Source organism: Vipera berus, assembly GCF_964194415.1.
Source record: "Vipera berus genome assembly, chromosome: 1".
Lineage (NCBI taxonomy): Eukaryota > Metazoa > Chordata > Lepidosauria > Squamata > Viperidae > Vipera > Vipera berus.
In genome coordinates, this window is record NC_138202.1 from 247,923,306 (window position 1) to 247,943,941 (window position 20,636).

Below are 20,636 nucleotides of genomic sequence, written 5' to 3' on the forward strand. Positions count from 1 at the left end.
TCTCCCTGACCCTTATCTGCCCCCTGCACAGCACTTCGTGTGGACTCTTAAGAACCCCCCCAACCTGTACCAGTTCCTTGTGCGTTTCCCGACTCATGCAGCACCTTTGAGGATACTCAGTGAGGAAATAAGCAAGAAGTCAGAAGTTTCCTCCATTCCCGCTACTTTTTTGCGCCACCCCCCACCCCCCATCATCAGGAAGGCTCTGTAGGGGTGCCCATGGTCGTTCTGTTTCTCTGTTTAGATAATATTTCTGAAATGATGATCCAACAGGATATGGGTTATCTCTAGCCCATTCTGAAGCTCTAATGGATCAAGTTATTAAACTTATTGAAAAAAAGGCACATTTGTGAGCTAGGTGGCTATGTAAATCTGATAAACAAACAAACAACAAATTCTCTCTCAAGCAGAGGAGCATTCCCAGGAAGGGGATAGGAAGCAAAGCCATATTTTCAAAAGAGCACCTGGTTTCTGTGTTGTCGTACTATCAAGTCACGCAGCTTCTCAGTGCAATATAGTTGATAAGAAAAAAAAACAACGGTATTTCCACTGAAAAAAAATAGAAATAAATCAACTGAACGTAATAGTAAGCTGTGTGTTTACTGCAAGGGATACATAATATGTTGTTGGTGTTTGCCATTTAAGGAGCCAGGAAAATGGTGTCTTGGTCTTTTTTTGTGTTCTTTCTTCATAATTTTGAAAGAGGCCAAAAGCATACATTAGCATTTTTATCCTTCTCTGTAAATAAAGTTCGGCATAGTATTTTGTGCTTTGTCATTTGCACCCAAGTATATGATGAAGCCACTCTTAATCATCTGCATTCAAGTTAGAATAGATGATCTCCTCCATCTTTTATGTGTATGGTGCACAAGTGTAATTCTTCACATTGGCTGTACCTCCCACAGAGATGGGGATTTAACAGAAATACTCTACCCTACTGAATTATGCACATATACTGTACCTCATCTTGCTTAGTTCTCCATGAAATGTCAGAAGTACCTCCTACCGTGCCATGTCGACAACTCCAGCAATACTGATTAAATTTCTATATACTATCAAATTGCTGAGTCCTGCCATCCATAAATTATGAAATCTTTCTTATACTTCATAAGCCACTTCTTAAATGTGAATTTTCAGGTTAGCAGGGTTGTGTTATAATTTTATTTATAGGTTTGTTTTCTTTAAAAAAGCATGGCCCATATTTTAAGTTTAAGGAATGTAGAATAATTTTAAATGTATTTGTTTTAGTGAAAGAAGTAAATAGAGTAACTCAACCTATTACTTGTAGTCCAAGTAAGGAAATGATGTTGCTGCATTCCAGTGCAAAGCCTCTGATACACGTGCGCACACGTGCACACACACACACACACACACAAGTGTACACACATATGTGTGCGTACACGAGTGCGCACAAACACACACATAGACAAGAGAGTCCCTACTTAGATTCTACCTCCAGTGAAAAATGATCTCTAGAAGTGTAATCAGGATCAAAGTATTATACTAAATACTGCTGCATAAGGGTTAATAGGGTCTGTGGTCATTTCACACTTCAAATGACTATGTGCAGTTTCTCCATTCTAGGTTGCATATTTTAAATCACATTCAGTATTGTTGACCTTTTAGCCTCAAATACTAAGAATTTAACATGAATAGTCTACTGCTGCTAATCTAAAGATTCTGGCTCAAACTTACTATGCAGAGATCTTCCTAGTTGTTGTTGTTTTTTAAATTGTGATAAAAGGTTCAGTAAAAAGTGAAATGTCATGTTGCATCATTCTATGCCAGTCATTGAAATGCAGTTGTTGCTATCAACAGGATCAGCCAGTTTCATGTATGAAACACACAGATTGTTGACTTATAGCTTAGAAAAATAATTACTATGGATTTTTTTAAAAATGTATATGCTTCCTCTTAAAGAAAAACAGCCTGAGACAATGTATAGCTATTAACAACTACATTCAATTCAACATCAGAAAACCCAGTGAACTTAAAAACAAAAAATTCATCTGACTAATAAGGCACATAATAGTCTGTGACTGGTGGAATCAAGTGCTTGCATTCAAAGATGCTGAGTCAGTTTTAATTTTTCATATTCAGTATGTACCATGAGGCACAAAATGGTAAAGCAAAGTGTGATAAAAAAATTAAAATAATACAATAAAGCTGCAAACATTTCTCCAAACTCTCCCATTATCTTTCCCCCCTCTCCTTTCTGTCCTCCTCCCCTCGCCTCTTCTGTTGCAAAGTCTTTCTCCATTTCCCTCTGCTGGTTCTGTTGCCCCTCTTTTCATGTGTAAAACGTGGCCATGTTTCCACTCCCAAGATAGCCTTTTAATCCTATCACAAGAAAAAAACATAAAAAACCCCTTATCTACAAAATTCATTTAGGAAATGGTAGGTGAGAAACCATACATATTCCATCCTAATGAAGGGTGCATGCTTGATTGGATCAACCTTCCATCCTCTTAACACAGGGCAAGGCAACCTTGGCTCTTTTATGACTCGTGGACTTCAACTCCCAGAATTCCTGAGCCAGCTATGCTGGCTCAGGAATTCTGGGAGTTGAAGTCCACGAGTCATTAAAAAGCCAAGGTTGCCTACCCATGTCCTAACATCTTACATCTTCCTTTGTTTAAACTCTTATCTCACTTGTTCAAAATGTGTCCACAAATCAGTTCTTTTAGATTCCCTATCCCCCAACCAAAAAATGTATAAAAAATCTCTGCCTTTCTATTGTTCAGGGTCCCTCTTTCTTGCAAAGCAAGTACCCAGAGGTCATTGAATAAAGCTTAGCCATTTCTCTTGTCCTTTTACATCAGTAAAAATTCCACAAAACAAGAAATAAACTAAGACAAATAAACTTGAATCTTCTGAAGTTACATTTGTATCTAAATCCAGCCAGTAACAATGCTCCCCCCATATTGCATCACAATTAATAGATGTGAATCATCATTATTTTTGGGCTTTGGGCTCCAGAACCATGGATAGCATCAAGTGAACTACTTGCTCTGAAAGCTTATAATGAAACCTTTAAGTATCAGAAGATGGCAGCACCTGGCCATTTTTTCAAGTCAGATGTCCCAGATTGCCTGCATGGGGTGAAATATGGGAGAATGCTTTGACTGCAAAAGTTTTAAAGGTAGTGAGGTTGGACTGGAGTCTTGGTGATTACATGCAAATAGCTCTGCACTTTATTTGGCAACACCAAGTAAAATACTAAGGTTGGCTTCTGACTAGAAATATTCCATCCCTTGATTTTTCTGAAAGCTCACAAAGGAGGTATTGACTGTTCAAGGTCCATTGAAAGTTGAAGGATTTTGCTGAAGGCTTTCTAATATCTCAGGAGGCTCAAGAGACTTTAGTTTTGTAATGGTGGCTGGACCCAATGCATCCTTCTGTTGGGACTCTTGATTCTTCTGCCACTGTTTTTAAATACAGGCCATCGCTAGACTGTAGAGTCATTATTCATTTGCCTTGTGAATTAAACCTTCCCCCATATAGAGACTGTTTAGAAATATATTTGAATCTGTTGTTGTTTAAGGAATGCTACAAGGAGAGGCTTCTATGTGCAGATATTCTACTAAGTAGCTTCCCCTATATAACTATGAATTGGAAGAGCACGTTTATGATAGTTGCAGCAGAACATTCGGCCATGTGGTTTTGCATACCAGCATAAATGATCAAGTTAGCTAAAGTGCAGTGGGCATCAATAAAATCATGTGAACTATCACAACAGCAGTAATTGGATTCTGAATTGTAAGATGGTAAAAGTAAGCATAAAGAAAGAAAAAAATAGAAGCAACATCCAAAGAAATATAGTGAGTATATATTTAAGAGTATTAAATAATGTTGAATCACTATGAATGTATTCAAACAAAAAAATCAAATTGATAAAAGAAGAAAAGAAATACGTCTTCTTTCAAAATATTTACTTACATAAATATTATGAAAGAAAGGAAAGGAAATCATTGCTTGAAGAATAAAAAAATAACTTTGGTTTTATTAACTGATTCATCTTCCTTGGTGGCTCAGCAAAAACGTTCTTTAAAAAAAGGCATTTTTATGCCTAGCTCATTGATCCAAAGGCCTTAATAAGAATTGAAATCCTGGCTGCAGTGCTAAGCCTTCCTCCCAAGTGAGAACAATATGTTTCTGCAAGTGAGATGATAGAAATCAAGAGGAGGAAGGAAATTGTAAGTGTAAAGGAACAGCAACAGCAACTGATTTCTCTGTACCTTAATTTACACACACACACACACACACACACACACACACACACACACACACACACACAAACCCCAGCCTTTTCTCTCTGAAATCTTATCTCTGCACAATTCAGAACAATGACTGTAATGGAACTTCGGATGACATTACTTCAAATGCAATTTTATTTGCTCTATAGGAGTACAATACAATACAATTTAATTTTGTCTAAATGATGTCAAGTGATACTGAACCATCCCCATGATGGGGAACTTGTTTGCATCTAACTTCCTGAGCTGTAGCTAGCAGACTAGTTTCAACCAGAAGACAACACTGAATTTTGTACTTCCATGATATCAAAAATAATGGCAGCAGAATTAACATATTGTAATTTGGGAGGAAACAAAAGAGAACATTGGGATCATAGGCTGCTCTCAAAACAACCCAGTGGTGGGTATCTGTATATACTTCCAGAAAAATACAATTGGTAGAACCTATTTTATTTCACAAAGCCTAGGGTGTTTCAATTTGCCTCTTTTGGAGCTCCCTGCATGATCACTTCCTTGCAAGCTGAGAGCTCAGCATGAGATATTAAGGTTTTGCTAGGTCCTATCAAGAGATTTAAAAGAAAATCTGCTAATATTCTTTTTAAAACTATTTCATTTATTCCTTCTTTTTTTTGCCCTTTTTAAACTTTTGTTTTTTGGCGGGTGTATTGAATCATACCAGCTTCTTGTTAGCCATTCATTAATTATAGTTCCAATACTAAAAATGTAGTGGGATAAGTAGTAATTGCATTTATTGATCTCAAACGGTATGGTTATGAAATTATACCATGAAATTTTGAGTTGTTGATACTGAACTTGAAGGTCCCTTCTAGTCTCCTGCCTCTGTTTCTTGATCTATAAGCAAGATAAACTGGACTATCTTCAAATATCTGCAGCAGAGGAATATCAATTCCAAAGTAGGACAAATGATCATCTTTTGGATCTTAGATATGTCTGCCCTCTTCCTACTCTCCATTGTCTCATTCACAGGCCATAATAGGACAATGTATTCATAATCCAGTTTAGTCTAAGGACAGGTCCTGGTCCCACCCATCCCCCACTCTCTCAATTAAATGGTTTTCCAATAAAGCTACATGTTTATAAGATACTTTTTAGCGGCTGCCTAGCACTATTGAGGTCCCAGTTTCTTCATCATGCTAAATCAGATGTGAGAATATTATTGGGAATATTTTAAATTGTCTTTTAAATGCAGAAGAATATCTGTTATTAAGTCGAGAAGCATTAGCTGGACAATTGGTCTGTGTAGAAAGAAAATTACTGTTTTTATTAGCTCTGACTAGTGACTAAGAGATGAATGTTAATATGAACCTAGATTAATAAGGTTTATTGAAGTATTTGGATTAATTACACATACACAAACTTTTAATTGCAGGTATATCCAAGAGAACATGTATGGGCCTCAAAGATGAGACCATGAACCACATTTTCTTTACAGCACATACTAGCTGGAATGGTATTAGAATCCCTAATGCTTGTCTGTCTGTCTATCTGTTTATTATTTTCACATAAATGAAAGGTAAACATGAAATTTTAAAAAGTGAAATTAAATAAGAGGGATAAAGATAACAGAATAAGTAGAAAAGATTGTGTGTGTATACATATATATGAATGAGTAACTTCTTTACCACAGTTATAAACATATTCATTATCCCTCTTTAAAGTTACAAGTTGTTTCTCATCTTCCTATATACAATCCTAATGCTAGACTTTTAATAATATTTTTCTTAAAAGTACAGCTTTATTCATTGATTGGAGTATGTCAGGTTATGTAGGCTAATTAGCCTTTAGGGAAGGAGCAGAATTTATAAATGGATTTTTTTTGATGCTGGCACGTGTTATAGTCTGGGATTACATATACCTGAATATGATGTCCAAATTATGCAGGAAATATGTATGAAGAGTTTGCACCTACTGCTGGGGAGATGGGTGAGACATATTCTATACATTTATGAGATGTAATGGATGTTGATGCCACTGCATCGCCTTGAATTAATTAGCCCTTAATTTTCCCTTTACAGTGAATACTCTCTCCTCTGGGTTTCTGAGTCTCTTCCCAAGTCAGCATCAACTAGGCAACTATTTAGCTGTGTTTCTGTACCAGCTGGCAGCCAATGGCTCTCTACAGGGACTTAAAAAGGGGGAAAGCAGCCAATCATGCATAGTGTAATTTACATTTGATTGATGAAGATCTTAGAATCACAGAAACAATTAATTTGTACCATGGCTCCTATGGGTCTAAAACTGAAAGATTTTTGCCACTGGTACAAACATTAATTTTCATCTTGATCAATCTCCCATCTTTTTATATGTCACATTTGTTCATGAGATACTTTTAAAATCATGCATGTTAAACGTTGACTTGGGCAGAGTATGTATTTCAGAATTAAATAATCTAGTTCAGCAAATTAACTGACTGAATACATTTGAATTTAGCTACAGGGAAGATTTTGCTAGTATATATTTATATAATATTATGTTGAAAGTTTGCTCTTGGGATTTTCCACAACAATTATGCTTGTTTTCATGCTTTTAATATCAGAACCATACTGTGTCCAGCACTAATCTTTTCAAAGTGCAGTGATTTGAATAGAACACTTGCAAAGTGTTCATTAATCAGATTAAAAATATCCATTAGAATAACTTGTGTTCATTATATTGGTAAGTGGAATTTGTTTTCATAAGACCTATGCTGTGCTTACCCAGTCTGGTGCCAGCTAAATGTGTCAAATTTCAACTCCCAGAAATCCTGGTCTGAGCCATGAGCTGACATGCAATACATGATTGTTTCAAGTACTGCCTGGTTTCCATAGTTTCTGTTCATTCAGTAAGATTAGAGAGAATGATCCATTTAATTAAGCAATGCTATTTATTAGGATGTAGGAAGTGTGCCTTCTCTGCAGTGGGTGCTTGCCTTCCAGAAGCCAGAGGCCTGCACAGCTCCCATCCTAAAGATGTTCTGAAAGTCTTTGAAAACTTGGCTGGTTTCCCAGGCCTTGGGTAGGGTGACTGCTAAATCTGTAAATTGTTTTTGTTGTTGTTGCTTTGTTTGGTTTCTCTTCTCTTCTGGATACCGTGGTCTGTTTGTCAAGTTTTACTGTTCTTGCTTTTAAAATAGAAGCAGCCCAGAGGCATATTTTTTTTTATTTTTTTTATTATTATTTTTTAATTCCATTTATATCCCGCCCTTCTCCGAAGACTCAGGGCGGCTTACAAGCTTAGCAGTAGCCTTCATTCTATGTATATGCCTGCTTATTAGGGCTTTCACACACAGCCCCCCCCAAGCGGCATTATTACAAAGTCAGCTTATTGCCCCCAACAATCTGGGTCCTCATTTTACCTACCTCAGAAGGATGGAAGGCTGAGTCAACCTTGAGCCTGGTGGGATGCGAACCTGCACTAATTGCAGGCAGCTGGTGTTACTTAAGGAGGCATTAGCCCACTGCTCCACCATGTCTTCCATTGGCCTCTAAAATTAAATAAACAAAAAGTAATTTCAAAGACTTTGTGAACTTAAAATGCATTTTACACGTAAGAAGAAAAATGGGTACTCTCTGTTTGGGAAAACTTGAGAATAGTGTTGGCTCTCCCATTCTAAAATCTCATCATGATACCCTATATTTAGTAATAGAATAATCACATTGAAAGCAGTGTTACTTGTTCTGGTATATGTAGTCTAAGCATGATGAAGTCATATTTGTGCAACTTCTGAGTAGCAGGCCAATTTCTGTTCATCTGATGCTTCACAAGATATAACTTGTATACCCTTCAGAGCCTCTGGAGGAAGATGGCTTATAATGTAATAAACAGGCAACCAATTTTTGAAACTTTTAAAAAAAAAAGAATTATAGCAAAGAGTAAGAGTAACTTCAAGCATCTCACTTATTTTTTTAATCATTGATATTTACTTTCAAATTCAAACCAAGTTCAGTGATTATTTTTAATGCAAGAAATAATTTAAACACTTTATTCTATTAATTACCCATCTGCTGTGTTCTTAGTCAGAAAACCTAGTTTTAGGAAATAAGCATAAATACTATATAGATTTCATGAATGTTACTATATTAACCAAGTTACACACAATCACAAATAAACTATATTTGTAATAATGAGAACTATATCAAATGGTATACCATGACATGCTAAAATTTTAATATTTAAGCAAGTTGATACTTACATTCCTTTGCTACACATACGTAGTTACAGGCAAAAAAAACCACACCCATACAGTATTGCAATAAACACTGGCATATTACTTTGCATCAGAACCCAGGACATGAATCTGAATCTGAATTGGGTCTCAAAGGAGCACAATAGTGCAATCCATGGAATATATACTGAGAATATATTCATATCTGAGTTGTAGTTTCCTATTCTCTGTGACACGTGATCATGATGTAGCAATTCCTGTAATTAATTGTAAAAATAATGCTGAATTTGCTTAACCTTGAATGTCCATGGAGATTCTGAATCATCTAGGTCAGGGGTCGGCAACCTTGGCTCTTTTATGACTCGCGGACTTCAACTCCCAGAATTCCTGAGCCAGCTATGCTGGCTCAGGAATTCTGGGAGTTGAAGTCCGCGAATCATAAAAGAGCCAAGGTTGCCTACCCCTGATCTAGGTCATGGTTGTCCCAAAGGTGCTTTTCTAAAAGCAACTGGACTTTTTTTCGTTTTGCTTGAAGAAGTTTCATTTCTCATCCAAGAACATGAAGCTTCATGGGTGAGAATCAAAATGTTTTCAAGGAAAAAAAAAGAAAGTCCAGTTGCCTTTTAGAAAAACACCTTTGAGACTTAACCTTGAATACGCATGAAAAGATTATTTCTTTTTCTGATGAACAGAGTGCATTTAAATGATGATATACTAGAAGTTTTTACTTTCTGCCTAAGTATCCAACAGTATATTAGAAGAAAGAGGAAACACTGAAGCCCAGGTGTAAAGGTACATCTGTAGAAAGACTGATAAAGAATGAAAAGAGATATGGAATATTTTTTTAATAATAATGTTTAGTTGGATAGAATGTTATCTAACATACATGTTTTCTAAACTTCAAACAGAGCTAGAAGACAAAGCTTAACATGCAAATAAAGACTGGAAAGAATTACATGGATTCCAAGCTCAGCCTGGATAGGTTCAAAAACATGTGGGCATTCATCTCAAGGCCTCTCCATTTTAAACCTGAGCTTTATGGTGTGGCAATCTGCCAGCCTTCTCAGTTAGACAAGATAGGAAACATAACAAGATTTAGAGCTAATTCTACTGTATAGTAAGGTTACTTTCACATTCCTCACATTTTCTTCACAGTACACAATCACGAGGAAAACAAAATTCTTACAGATCTCTAAAGCCTAATCATTAACATAAAAAAAAATAGGCTAAGGATCAAAAAGGTAAAAACTTATATCAGGGCAAAAGGCAAAGATAGCATTGAACAAAAAAAGAAAGCATGACATCTAACAAAGAAGAAAACTCTGAACTAATCTAAGGGAGGGAAAAACCAAGTTCACACAGAAAAGCCAAAGCGGAAGCAAGTAAATAGTAGTCATATTCATCAGAAAGTAGATCATAACTCAAGTTTTAATATTGAGTTTCTGAAACTATAATATCTCAGAGTTTTTTTATACCTCCAATTTTGATCAGGTAATATATTTGCACGATATATTTGTATTCTCATCCCAATGAACAATTATTCTAAACAAAAATAAAAGAAAGCTGAAGTTGTTGACATAATCAAATATTAGAAAGTTAAATCCCATCTTTTCTCACAGAATCTGTTGCAACTAAATGTGAGATACTTTGCATTACTACGTTTTGTAAGACATGTGAATAATATTTTTAAGAGTGTTGTGTTCTTACTTCCACGGCTTTGTGCTGATTTGATAATTCATCATGAAAAGCCCTTGAGATTGATGGAAGAATATTCTATAAAACCTACTACAGTTGTATTTTATTTTAAAGTCCAACCATCTGCAGTCAAATATACATAGCACAACACAACATAACAAAGTACAAATCTATTAGAATAACAGTTCAAAATTATCCTTGTGTCCATTGATTTAATTATGAATCCCAAAGCTACCCCCTTTTTTGATCAGAGCCTAATAGCACATTTGGAATCCCAATAAGTCACAAGAAGAAACAATTCTGTGACTGGATTGTAACTTGGATGAATATTGGAGAGGAACATTTAAGAGCTGATAATCAGTGGATAATAAAGTTAGCCTGGATAAATTTTATAGAGCACTGGAAAAAATAAAATGAGTTTAACTTGAAATGATTAAAAAAACATGAAAAATGTGGAAAGTCAAAAGATAAGAGGAAAATAGCAGATAATAAAATAAGGAAAAAGAATCAATAGAAGAGGACCAAAGTAGAGATAAAAGTTGAAATTAAAACAGGATGAAAACAAAGAGGGAATAGAAAAATTGGGAAAGGCATTTAACATGTATAAACAACTGTGTTTCAATTAAAACACAGAAAAAATGGTAGTATATGTTTCAGGAATAGCAGAAAAAACTTTGTTCCTGAAGAGATTTTTTTCCCTCTGGGATAGTACAAGCATGTATCAAGGAAGTTGTATGAGATATCTTTCCCCTTGACCATTCCTTTCCTGTATTCATCACAAAAAAATTGCCTACACAAATGGCAGGTCATGTAATAAATCTTCTTCTACATTATATAATTCCAAATTGCAAGTCTTTGGCCTGTAAACATGTATATGATGTTTGAATGATTCTTCTTTTCTGCTGTCATCTCTGTACATAGGTAGAGACAAGGTGAAAGGGGAACTTATTCCCTCCTTAGAAGTATAGAGCAATATAATTCAGAACGAAGTTTTCCTTGTGTATTCTATTTTTTATGCAACCTACTTTCGAAGGTAAGGAATGCTATGTATAGCACAGGTGTCAAACTCGATCGCGTCACGTGATGTATTGCAATGTTGTTTGCCTTTGTGGAGCCAGGGTGGGCGTGGTCTGCATGTGACATATCCGGCTCATGGGCCACCAGTTTGACACCCTTGATGTATAGTATAATTCTGACTGATAGTACCATCCTTTTAGTTCTTACTGACAGTATCATTTTCATATTCAAATTGTCATTTGATCCAATGGAATTTGCTATCTATAGAGTCAGATTTTGTCTGAAAAATAGTTCCATACTGCATGTCTAGGTTCGGCCTTTTAACCACTTCAACTAATTTCATTTGTAGTCTCTCCTCCTAAGATGTGGCCCTAAGGCTCAGTTGGGCTTGCTGCTGGTGTACCTTTCACCTAGTCGCGTAGCGGCAGCCCTGCCTGAGCTTCTTGTCATCCTCTCGGGACTGGTAGTTGAGTTCCCCAAATTTATGATCTTGGGTGACTTCAACCTACCATCCCTGGGGGGATCATCTGAGTTAGCTCGGGAGTTCATGGCTTCCATGATGGCCATGGACCTGACGCAGGTAATCCAGGGCCCGACTCATGTGGGGGGTCACACACTCGATTTGATTTTCCTATCTGGACAGTGGTTAGATGATCTGGGTGGGGGTTCCCCAATTGTTACGCCTGTCAATCTAACGTCCACGCCGGAGAGCGCAAGCCAGAAAAACGATGACGTGGCACGGTTGACTGCAAGAAAACCTTTACTATGAAGAGATCCATGCAAATACAATGTCAGCGTTGGGAGCTACTCGCCCCAACGCGCCTTTTATCCCGTGCCTGTAACTAGGCAGCAGCCCCACCCAAGGGCCCCACCCCTTCCCCGTGTAGACCAGCATCCGCCTGGCCTGCGTAAATACTCCACCCCCCTACTCCGGCGACCCACGCCCAGCCCCTCCCACTAGCGCCGAAACCCCCAGCGTGAAGAAAGGTGTAAGCTCTGCTTCCCCCTAAGGTCCTGTGCATGCTCCCCACCACCACCGCAACACCCTGCGCCACACCCATGGCCCTCTGGCAGCCCCCAAAGTCCGGGCGCAGCTGTACAGCGCCCCGCGTCGCTGCCGGTTTGCATGCAGCTTCCGGGGTCGCGAGGTAGCTCCCATGCCCACTCGCATCTTCTCCTGTTTCTGGCCGCCTCCCAGCTGTCCGTGCCGAGGCGGGTTCTCTATGGCCGCTCGCAGCTGTCTCCGGCCGCCTGTCAGCTGTTGGTGCGACCGCGGGCCCGCCGGTGGCTGTTTCTGGCCGCCTCCCAGCTGATCGAGCCGCGCGACCGCCGGCAGCCGTTTCCAGCCACCTCCCAGCTGTCCGTGCCGAGGCGGGTTCTCCGTGGCTGCTCGCAGCTGTCTCCGGCCGCCTCTCAGCTGATGGTGCGACCGTGGGTCCGGCGTTTGCCCGCCGTTCAGCTGGTGAGAGCGAGAGCAGCTGGGCCTTCGGAGCTACGCGGGTGCTGCCGGTTGTGCTCCCCTGGTTCCCTCTGTGGTTCCCTCTGTGGTGTCGAGCCCGTAGGGCTTGACAACACCCCTGTCATGGACTGATCATCATCTCCTGCGGCTGACCTTCCGTTTTACCACTCCCCGTCGTGGGGTTACTGAACCAACGAGATGGTACCGCCCCAGACGCCTAATGGACCCTGAGCGGTTCCAAACAGCGCTTGGGTCCCCACCTGCCTCCTTTGCTCATAGCTCGGCCGATGCCATGGTGGAAGCCTGGGAAAAGGCAGCCACGGAAGCACTCGACCGAGTTGTACCCATGCGGCCCCTGACCCGGTGCAGATCCCAGTGGGCTCCATGGTTTTCTACGGAGCTCCAGGAGATGAAACGTCGGAGACGGGGCCTAGAGAGCTGTTGGAGATCCAGCCGATCCGAATCCGACTGATCGCGACTAAGGTCCTTTACGAGGTCTTATCTCGCGGCGTTGAGGAGGGCAAGGTCTAATTACTTTGCTACCCTTATCGCATCCGCAGATAATCGCCCGACCGCCCTGTTTAGGGTGACCCGCTCCCTCCTTAATCAAGAGGTGAGGGAGGATCCCTTGGAGGGTCGTGCTGAGGAATTTAGGGAGGCACGGTTTTACAGTGGTTCTCCTCCTATCTCCAGGGACGCTCGCAGTCGGTGTTGGCAGGAGGGCAGAGGTCGACCGCGAGGTCTCTCATTTGTGGAGTTCCTCAGGGGTCGGTCCTCTCGCCTCTCCTGTTCAACAATTATATGAAACCGCTGGGTGAGATCATTCGTGGTTTTGGAGTTGGGTATCATCAGTATGCTGATGATACCCAGCTTTTCTTTTCGACCCCAAACCACCCCAGTGATGCCCTCACCGTGATGTCCCGTTGCCTGGAGGCGGTTCGGGTCTGGATGGGGAGGAACAGACTTCAACTCAACCCCGACAAGACTGAGTGGCTTTGCATACCTTCATCCCGGGTTTATTCGGACATTCCATCTCTTTCTATGGGGGGCGAATTATTACCCCCCGTAGATAGGGCTCGCAACTTGGGAGTCCTCCTGGATTCACGGCTCACTCTGGAAGATCACATAGGAGCTGTGACTAGGGGGGCTTTCGCCCAGGTTCGCCTGGTGCGCCAGTTGCGGCCCTATCTAAGCCGGGATGATCTATGCACAGTCACTCACGCGCTCGTGACCTCTCGACTAGACTACTGCAACGCTCTCTACATGGGGCTGCCCTTGAGGACTACCCGGAAGCTCCAACTGGCACAGAATGCAGCCGCGAGAGTTGTGTTGGGAGTTTCCCGATACTCCCATGTTACACCTCTGCTCCGTGAGCTGCATTGGTTGCCAGTTGTCTTCCGGGTGAGATTCAAGGTACTAGTCATGGTGTTTAAAGCCCTACATGGCAGGGGTCCGGAGTACCTCAGGGAACACCTGCTGCCGGCGTCAACTTCCCTCCGCCCTGTGCGTTCCCACAGAGAGGGCCTCCTCAGGGTGCCACCGGTCAGAGAATGTAGATTGGTGGCCCCCAGGGGGAGGTCTTTCTCTGTGGGCGCCCCGGAGCTATGGAACCAGTTACCGGTTGAGCTCCGGACGGCGCCCGATCTTCGCTCCTTTCGCCGCGATCTGAAAACATACCTGTTCGAACAAGCCGGCCTGGCCTGAGGGGGGATTGGTGGGGTTTTTACTATCACTTTATTGGGGTTTTATTAATGTATTTATTGTTGGGCATGTATTTAATTACTTTTTAATTTTTGTAGCTTTGTGTTTTATTCTTGCCCTGTACACCGCCCTGAGTCCTTCGGGAGAAGGGCGGTATACAAATATTAATAAATTAAATTAAATTAAATTAAAATCTGCTGGACAAAATCGCTCGGATCCGGACCGGTTTGGATTCCGACTGGGCAGAATCTGACGATGAGAACATGGACAGTCTTGTTGATGTTATTTGGGAAGAGTTCGATCCTGTGACTCTGGACGAGGTAGACAAGATCATGAGGAAACTGAGCTCCACTACGTCCTTATTGGACCCGTGCCTCTCCTGGCTGGTTTATGCGGCTTGGGATGGGACACGAGGCTGGATCCATGCAGTGATAACTGCTTCATTGAAAGAGGGCAGTTTTCCCACCGCCTTGAAAGAAGCGGTAGTGAGACCCCTCCTCAAAAAGCCTGTCCTGGACCCAGCTGTTTTAAACAACTTTTGCCCGGTCTCCAACCTTCGCTTTCTTGCGAAGGTTGTTGAGAGCGTAGTGGCACATCAACTTCCTCTGTTCCTGGAAGACGCTGATTATCTAGACCCGTACCAATCGGGTTTCAGGCCCGGACACAGCACGGAGACGACATTGGTCGCTCTGATGAATGATCTCTGGCGAGCTCGGGACAGGGGTTGTTCCTCTGTCCTAGTCCTATTAGACCTCTCAGCGGCTTTTGATACCATCGACCATGGTATCTTACTGCGGTGTCTCAGGAGGTTGGGAGTGGGAGGCACTGTTTTTCAGTGGTTCTCCTCCTACCTTCTGGAACGTTCGCAGTCGGTGTTGGCGGGTGGGCAGAGATCGACCCCGAGACCTCTCGTTTATGATGTGGAGTTCCTTTGGCCAGTCTAGGATTCCCTGAGAAGATGATATGACTTCTTGGTCAACCATAAAGATCTTTTAGTCTTTCTGCCCAGAGCAGGAATCCTCCAACCATCCTAAACAAAGAGCTGTCCAAGTTTTGTCTAAAAATCTACAATGACCCATGTTTTCAGGATGAATGCTATTCACTATCTAATAGCACGTACAGTCAGGAAATCACACACACACACACACACACGGTTTTTGGTTTTTTAACTATTTGTAAAGCTTCTGGCCATTGGTTTGTGTTCTGTCCTCAGGCACTGTGGAAAAAAATCCACACCCTCTTCTCTGTGACAACCTAGTATGGTAAAACTCTACCACGTTTCCCCTTAGCCTTCTTTAGGTTAAACATACCCAATTCTTTTAATTGTCTTTCATAAGATTTACCTCCAAGCCCCTTGCCATCTTTGTGGCTTTTCTCTGCACTCTTTCCAATTCTTCAGAATCCTAAAATGCTAACACAGTTCCAAGAACCTCTCAACCAGTGATGGGATTCAGCTGGTTCGCACCACTTCGGCAGAACTGGTAGCTAATTTTTTGTTGCCTAGGCCCAGAATGGACCTCCGGAAGCAGCATCCACACAGAGAAGCAGTTGTTCACATATTTGAATCCTACCACTGCTCTCAGCTACCTTGAAGCACTGTTTGAACAGACAGTGAATAGTAGTGCAATATAGTTATGAGGATGTGCTGGTGGACTTTTGTGAGCTATGAGGTTTGTTTCAGTTTCAGGATATGGCCTTCTAAAGAGCAGTCAGGGTTAATCTCCTCTAGGACTAACCAGTTTGAATGTCTTGCAGTCCAAGGGACTCATGGGAGGCTTCTCCAGCACCATAGTTCAAAGGCCTCAATTCTTTGGCGTTCAGCCTTTCCAACTTTCACAGCCATACATTGCAACTGGGAAAACCATGGCCTTGACTATTTGCACTTTTGTTGGCAGGGTGATGTCTCTGCTTTTTAGTGTGCTGTCTAGATTTGCCATAGCTTTCCTCCCCAGGAGCAAGCGTCTTTTAATTTCTTGGCTGCAGTCCCCATCTGTGGTGATCTTGGAGCCCAGGAAAATAAAATCTGTCACTACCTCCATTTCTTCCCCATCTATTTGCCAGGAATAAGAGAGGGCCAGATGCCATGATCTTGGTTTCCTTAAAGTAATATAGTTTTATTCATGTTTTCCAATGAATTTCAAGAGGTGGAAAGAAGAGACAAAAGTTTGTTTGTGTTCTGAGATCTACCAACTGGAGAACATTTATTTTCTGCTGACCTTATGACTGTACTTTTTCTTCTGCTTCCCCCCCCCACTTTTAGTTCTGTGTTATTATTGAATATTGTATTGATTTAAAAATTTTACATAACCTTAAAACCTGCTTGGAGAAATAAGGGCAATGATTTAAAAAGGTTTTTCTATTTTGTGACTTTTTTGGCTGCTTGTAAAATTGTGCTCTCTCTTTAGCAATAAATGAATTTTAATGCTGAAGCATTAAAAGCTTATTTTAAGCATTACATTTAGCATGATTTTTTTACTGGGACTTTTTAATTTCAAACCTTTATAATTATTAAAAATATATATTTTAAAGCTGGTTGCCATTAAGTTCTGGTTGTACTGAATGTCACTTTGATTTTGAATTTATTCTTAATTTTTAAAAACCCATTCTTGTCATTTTTTTGAATAGTAGGTGAATACCACATCTAGATTAAATCTGAGCCCTCAACATTTTTTCAAGCTAATTATTCTAACTTGATTTCAACACAGGACATTTTTTGAATAGGAAGTAGATAATTTTATTATTTAATGAAATATATCTACTTAGGAAACTGAGAATCCCAGGGTTGCCAAAATGGCAAGATTTCTACCTTTAGTGGGAATCCAACCAGTGTATTTTATGACTGGGTAATAGACAGTATCATATAAATGCATTTGGCATAGTAAAGTTTTGAGATGACAATATGACAATAGCTACCTTAGACAAGCCAGATTGCTTAAAATTCTACCACAGAAGTGATTACTCATTATGGAAATGTTTCATCAAACATAACATAAATTGGACATACAACATATTAATAGCAAATTTTGTTTACACATTTTATCTCTATTATCTATGCCCATAAGAGCAATTCAATCAATTTTTCACTAAGTACTTTTCAAAATATAATTACTCTTATGGGCAGATCTATGAACAGCCACGCTATCTACACTATAGTTCACTAATTGCACTTCTGAGCCATTATAATGAATTATTCTTCTACGTTCCTTAAGAAGATCAGTTAAAGCTAATCACTTCCATCACATACATCACTTCTAAGAAATCAATCTATAGCAGCCTTTTCATTTACAGCTTCATTTCTTTTTAATTTTCTAGCATTCCAGGATATGGCAATAAATACATACATCATAATCTGTTAGCATCACAGATTTAGTAAGTAAGAAGCATAGTGTGCGTTGATTAGTTTATGAAACCTTTGAGGCATGTTTCTCTCTCTCTGGATATATTCTCATTTACTCCTAGGACTGGACTTTGGAAAGGATTAAATAAGATGCTTTGCAAAGTGCATTAGTATGAAAAAAAAATCAAATATTTGTGACTTTTGCAAAGCTCTTGCGCCATCTTGGTTATTTGCACATGTCTGCACATGTACAAGCAACACTTCTGCAAGCAGCAAGAGGGCTGGCCATGTGTCAGTTTGGTAAAAGACACAGTTGTTTTAATGCTTCAGAGGTAGGCAGTTTGCAAAGCAACTCTTTCACAAGCCTTGCAAAGTCTTTTGTGATTTTCTTTGTAAAAGCTTTCATGGGATAAGATAAAGAAGCTTGCCTTTTCATAATGATCTTCTGTGTCTTTTATCATTTGCCTTGTATTTTCCTGTTGAACATTGTGTAGTTTAGTGCAGAAAGTAAGAGATCAAGGAAATGAGTAAGGGGATCAATGAGAAAAAAAACAGTTAAGGCCTTAGAAGGCATCTTTTTCCAAGGATCTTCCAAAACCAGCCCTGCATATAATGACACGTGAATAGACATGGTAGTGTATCATAACATTAAGATGCGGTTTCAAAATGTTTCGAAAGTCATGTTAAATAATATTTCTGCTATTGAAGACTTATCTGGCTGTGAAAAGTTGAGGTCAAAGAGAAGGAAGTAGAGAATATTTGTTATTGATAAACACAGAAATAAACTACCTTAGTATACTATTCAAAAGAGACAATAAAAAGCTAAGAAGGAAGCAAAAAGATCAGAACATACCCTGTCCTGCAATTAGAACCAGGATAACCAGGAATTAATACCAAGCGAGCAACCAAGCAGAAAACAAGAATCCTAATTAAGGAAGTACCAAAGAGAAAACCACACCAACATTGCAAGGGCAAATACTGTATATGAATAGGGAACAAACCACACATTCATTGGCACTGATTATATTACCTAGTTGGGTAGTGAAATGTCTGCAAGCAAACAACCAAGCTCAAAAAACATCAAAATCTCCAAAGTTCAACCCCAAGCTAAATATATTCTCTTATATTGGAGTCATTGTACACTCAGAGCTTGTGTGTGTATCCTTGACTCAGATCTTTAAGACTTGGAGATGGATATGGGTGACAAATACTAATCTGAATGTATTTACATGATTTTATATTTCATATTTGGCTTCATCTCAACTTCATCCCATCCCTTAATTTTTGTTTTCTAAATTACAAGCTATTACCACTTCACAATTCTCATATTCTCCTTATTGCTCAGAATTATCGCTCTGATTCAGAAAGGTGTGTCGTTGTCCGTTGGTCAACTAATTGGCTTCATTTATTACTTTCAACCCTGCTTACGTTTCATGCAAACTGTCAAGTTTTATCATCAACAAATATTTCTTTTTCACGCTCTCGTTGTTTCTCTTTCTTAATATTTTTGATTAGTAAACTTTTCAGGAAACCTTCCACCCTTGGTGAAATTAAAAATGTACTGCTTGGCTGCTGGATAAATTATTTCAGCAAAGTGCTAAAAATGGCAGGTTATGAGTATTGCAAGTTGTTGTTTTTAATTGCAAATCTTTATTGGTGTGTAGGCAACTTGACTAAGAATGAAAAACATTTTAGTCCAGTGAAATAGTATCACTATTCTCCCTGTATCTTGCTTTTAAAATTTGAAAGTTGAATAAGAGAATTGCTTGCTGCAACTTTTTTTTGAGTTGCCAGAACTTGCTATGATACTGCATTAACTATAACATCTAATTACAGTTTAACATAAGCTGCTTTTACCATCGCTGTACAGAAACTCAAGAGATGACTCACAAATTTGTTACTGCCATTGGAAGATATTGATAAAAACAACCCACCAGAATTGAAATACACATTGAGAAATTATTTCCAGAAGATAATAAAATGCAGTGGGGCTTGGCTAGTTTTTACTGATAAATACATAAATAAATATATATATATTAATGCCATCAAATTAGTCATTTCAAAGGCTATAAACTGATGCTGACTCTGGTCAAATCATTGGCATTAGGATGTTTCCTAATTTTTTCTAGCGGATGTATGAAAGATATTCTGCATGAATGAAAATGAAGAAGAAATTGATTAATCAGGGTCCAGTCACACAGAGAAATGCAACACACACATGCAAACCTGATACAATAAATTTGTTCATTTTTTGCAACCAGGAACTACAATACAAGGATTCTTGGACTTGCAAGTGACCTATAGACCATTAATTGCCCAATCTCATTCTGTTGCTTTTTCCATCTAAAGCATGGGTGTCAAACTTGATGTGTCACATGATGTGTCACGGCATATCACGACATTTTTCGCATTGCCAGAGCTAGCGTGGGTGTGGCCACCACACAATGCAACTGGCCCACGGGCCGGCCCTTTGATACCCCTGATCTAGAGCAAACTTTGTTTATATGCAGTTGAATTCTGTACAGGTAGTCCTTGACTCACAATAGTTCATTTAGTCACCATTTGAAGTTACAACAGGATTGGAAAAAAGTGACTTGTGACCATTTTTCACACTTAGGATGGTTGCAGCATCCCCAGGGTCATGTGATCAAAATTCAGATGCTTGGGAACTGACTCATATTTTATGACCATTGCTGTGTCCCAAGGTCACGTGATCACCTTCTATGACCTTCTGACAAGCAAAGTCAATGGGGAAGCCAGATTCACTTAACAACTGTCTTACTAACACAACCACTTCAGTGATTCACTTAATAACTGTGGCAAGAAAAATCGTAAAATGGTACCAAGATCACTTAACAAATGTTTCACTTAACAAGAGAAATGTTTGGGCTCAGTTCTGCTCATACGTCGAGGACTACCTATAGATTACTTCAGAACTTTTATTTTTTTATTTTTTTTAATTTTAATTCCATTTATATCCCGCCCTTCTCCGAAGACTCAGGGCGG